Source organism: Suncus etruscus, chromosome 3 (assembly GCF_024139225.1).
Source record: "Suncus etruscus isolate mSunEtr1 chromosome 3, mSunEtr1.pri.cur, whole genome shotgun sequence".
Classification (NCBI taxonomy): Eukaryota; Metazoa; Chordata; class Mammalia; order Eulipotyphla; family Soricidae; genus Suncus; species Suncus etruscus.
In genome coordinates this window covers 79254348-79259199 of record NC_064850.1, presented here as the reverse complement: position 1 = coordinate 79259199, position 4852 = coordinate 79254348, and positions in this window count along the sequence as shown.

The window sequence follows — 4852 nt, the reverse complement described above, 5'->3', positions numbered from 1 at the left end:
GGGGACCATATGGGATGCCAGGATTTGAACCATTGTCCTTCTGGATGCAAGGCATACGCCTTACCTCCATGCGATCTCTTCGGCCCCAAGATATTTTATAATTGAAAATTAAAGTTGCTTCAATTAGGAAGAGATCTGTCTTTTGCAGAGACAGATCTTCAACTCAGATTATAAAATAAATTCTCAACTCCAAATAAGTAAGTACTTATTTGTAAGTACTGTTGCAGTCTAGGTCTTAAAGGATTGTGATTTGTTTGTAGCATGGGCATTATATCATAGTGAAACTGGCTTAGAGAGTCTGTAGAAAATTTTTCAAAATGAGACAACACCAGAAAAAATGTTACTATTTGTGAAGTTATTGCAGCAGTTCTGGAAGAGATAATGAGGGAGTTGTACAGGAATGATTATAATAGATGGTTTTTACAATGCTCTTTTACATCACTATTTATTTGTATTTTAAAATAAAAAGGCTTGGGCATGAGAAATAGTAGAGGAGTTCAAAAGCTTACCTTGAACACAGCTACCCTAGCACCACATATAGTTCATATAGTTTCCCTTGCAATGCCAGGAGTGACACTTAAGCACAGAGATAGAAGAAAGAACTGAGCACTGCTAAGTATAGTGACAAAAAAGCAAGAAAGTGTTTTATATGATAGAAATTAAGTTGATATTAACCTCATTAAGGTGCCATATGTTATTCAAGAAGCACAAAATCGTTGTTAATCACAGATCTAAAGTAATAAGCAACACTCAGACTCTTTGGTTCAGTTATATTGTCAAATAGCAGTGTGTACGTGGGTATTTGAAGTTAATGGCTAGACTTAATAAAGTTTTTTTTTTCTGTGTGATCCCTGCCAGTTAGTTACTGTCTCTGAGCCTCATTTATTCAGCTGTAATGTGGGAAAATAATGGCATATACTGAAAGAATTATTGGGAAATAAGAGTCAATACGCACAAATTATTTTAAGTAGGTCTTAGGGAAAAGAATACACTTGGTACATGATTATTACAATTATCACGTTATAGTATGAACAGTATTAATGCTGATACTATTCTGACATTGAGATAAAAGGTGCAAAATTTTTAATGAAAAATATATCTTCCGGGCCCAGAGAGATAGCACAGTGGCGTTTGCCTTGCAAGCTTTCGATCCAGGACCAAAGGTGGTTGGTTCGAATCCCGGTGTCTCAAATGGTCCCCCGTGCCTGCCAGGAGCTATTTCTGAGCAGACAGCCAGGAGTAACCCCTGAGCACCGCCGAGTGTGGCCCAAAAAACCAAAACTATATATATATCTTCCATATTTGTGGTGTGGAGAGAAGAACAAAGTCTTAGGCAAGAGATCTAGACTTTAAGTAGAAATAATCACTAATTCTCTTTTTTCCATTTGGAATTTGGATTAAATCTTTCTCACTGTCACTATTTTTACCATTCTTACTTTCTTTCTATTTTTAGTACCTATGTTTAACATATGGATTTAATGTCATTTATAGAAGGGAGAAGGTTCTGTCCTTATAATCTGAATTATAGAACAGCAGCTGAATTTCTTCTATACCTAAATGCATTTGTTCACTCTGGTCTTGGGACAGTAAACAAAGAGGTAAAGACCTAAGTCTTCTTTGTTGATAAAGACCTTTCTTATTTTTTACACTGGAGAGCACTGTTCTATTATCTTATTACAACCTTTTCTTCACAAAATATTCTCACCTTTCTTTCAACAATTCAGGCCATTTCTATTTTCTGTTTTATATTTTTCTTTTTCTTATGGTGAAATCTAACACCTATACAGAACTGGAAATGAGAACGGTAATTGTTTCCTTCTTAATTGTGTTCTTGTCTTCTAAATCCTGTATTAAGTGGTAATTCTCCATGTGGCCTGCTTATTTCACATGTGTTAAATTATAGCAACTTGGTGTCTGGGATATCAGACAGGAGCCATATGTGGGGGGGATTAAATCATGGCAGGAGATAATCTAAACCTTAAAAATTAATTTTTAAGAGCTGTGAGCTCAAGATAAAAAAGCAGAAAAATTATCTCTACAAAATGTTGTCTATTAAGTCACTTCATTCAATTCTTGCTTTCTGAGAAGTAGCAGGGCTGACTTTATTTTAGAAATGAGATCCCTATTGGCAGAGATTTATTAAGTCAGAAATATATAACACCAGTATAAAGGATAGCTGAGACATTAACTCCTGCATTTTGACACTTTAATGCCTGTGCCACCACAATGCACTTGTGGGTTCTTAAAAGGAAACTAGATTTTTGGCTTTAATGATATTTATTTTGCTAACTTTTACTTTTTGTCTTGTATACTGGTCTAAGAAATAAATAAGCAATATAAGTGAGTATTTTAAGTACAGAATCCTTTGGTTTTGATGTGTGGTATTTCCAGTGACTTACAAAGTGATATATTTTTAGCTAACAAGGAATATGTGTCTGATGCATTGGACTCTAGAAAAAGAAGCCCAAACTCAAAATCAATCAAGCTCAGCTTTCTACATTCATGATAGCCACACCATACTGACTGACTCTTGTCAAACTGATTAGTGACTATCATTCTATGTAGGTCTATGGTTTCAACATATCTTTATACTGCTTGGAGAAGTGGGAGAATTGGATGCCTCGGATTTTACTTTAGAGAAAATAGTTATGATAGTTATTCTTTGATGGCAAGTCCTCTTTTCAATAAGAGAGTGAAAAGAGAAAGAGTTGAAATTTAATCAGAACTATGGGAGGCAACACATATGACAAAAGAAATTGGCTCAGTAAAATTTTTAACATTCATAGGCAAATGCTTATTGGGACTGTGGTGAATCTTACAGATTTTTAAGTTTATAAATGGGAAAGCCTATAGAGCCAAAATGAAAGAGTGATGTTTGATAAAGTTAGTTACAAATTATTGGTAGATATCAGTAGAGTAGAACCTAGAATCTATTTCATTTTTTCTCTTTGGTGTTTATTCCTTTGTTGCGTACTTTTAAAAAATATTTTTAAGAATTGAATTAACATTGCATTATAGCATTTTTCAGCTATCTGTAACTGGAAATTAACATTTAGAATATTGCATTATATTCACTGTAGAACGTCCATTATTTTCTTTCACCATTTTTTGGACCTCTTTGTCATGATTTACCAGACTTCAGACCTTTTTTTTTTTTTTTTTTTGGATTTTGGGCCATACCCGGTGATGCTCAGGGGCTATTCCTGGATATGTGCTTAGAAACCACTCTTGACTTAGGGGACAAAATGGGACACCCCTGGGTCAGCTGTGTGCAAGGCAAATGCCCTACCGCTGCGCCATCACTCCGGCCCCCAAACTTCAGGACTTTTAAACACTAATTCTATTTTTATTGCATAGGTAACAGGATTATATGGCTGCTTTTAGATCTTCATCTATTGTGTCTGTGCATTTTGGTAGACTTGGAAATTTGTTGGGATTTCTCTCCATATCCCCAGGTGTTAGGGTCTTCCTTAGTTTACCCATATTTCTTCCCATTTATTGGTGTGGCTTGGAGTGCAGTGCCTTCCGATTTCAGTCCGCTTTTGCCACCTGTGGCATGGGGCTGGGTCTCTTCTCTGGAATGCTGCTCTAGATGGGTATGCTGGCTGAGGTTTGGCCCCTCCCTCTAGTCAAGCCTGATAATTGCCCCCCTTTTCCTGCCAGACAGTGCAGTTCTGCTCCTGGCCACAATGTGGAAGGCCCAGCTGTGTGTAGATCATTCACTCTTCCCCCGGCACCTGAAAGCCAGCGACACAAGGTTCCAAGACCTGGTTGCTCTGAGAACAGGTTGCCTGTTCCCCCTCCCCCCAACACCTGATCACTGGGCGCTGCTAGGCTCAGGGGTCTGATTGCTCCCAGGTAACAGGATTATAATAATGCTTACTTTTGTGGCTTTGATGAACAAAGTTATGAAAAGTGCCCCAACCCTCCATCATTGTCCATGTGTCACTTCTAGTCTACTTCATATCCCCCCAGCATCTACTACCTCATTTATTTGTAATTGTTTTGTAATGAAAGGTTAAGGGTTTTTCCACATTTCCATATTGTTAATTCACTTATTTTGTTTCTCTAAATACCACAGTTGAGTGAGATCTTCCAAAAGTAGTTCTTCATCTTCTAATTTATTTCATTTACCATAATGCTCTCCATTTTAATTTTAATTTTTTATTTTTATTTTTGGGCGCCACACCCGGTAACACTCAGGGGTTATTTCTGGCTATGTGCTCAGAAATCGCTCCTGGCTTGGGGGACCATATGACATGCCAGGAGATCGAACCGTGGTTCATCCTAGATTAGAGTGTGCAAGGCACACCCTCTATGGCTTGCACCACCACTCCAACCTCAATGCCTTCCATTTCTATCCAAGTTGCAGATAAGTGCAAGATTTCATCTTTTTTGTTTGTTTTTAGGTCACATCCACTTGTGCTCAGGAATTACTTTTGGCTATGCACTCAGAGATGGAATTACTTCTGGCTATGTACTCAGAGATAAATTCTTAGGCTCCTTAGGTGCCAGGAATTAAACCTGAATCATTCATGTGCAAGGCATGTTCTCCACCCACTGTGCTATTGCTCCATCCCTGCTATCATATGTTTTATAGTTGCATAATATTCCATGTGTATATATACCCTGACTTCTTTATCCATACAATTGTCATTGGAAATTTAGGTTGTTTCATATTCTGGTTATTGTACTCAGTACTTTAATTATTGAAGGTGTACAGAAGTCTTTTTGAGTGGCTTTTTTTTTTTTTTGTTTCTTTGGGAGCACACACAGTAGTTCTCAGAATTTACTACTGGCTATGTGCTTAGAGATCACGTCTTGTGGTATTTGGAGGTCTATTTGAGGAGGT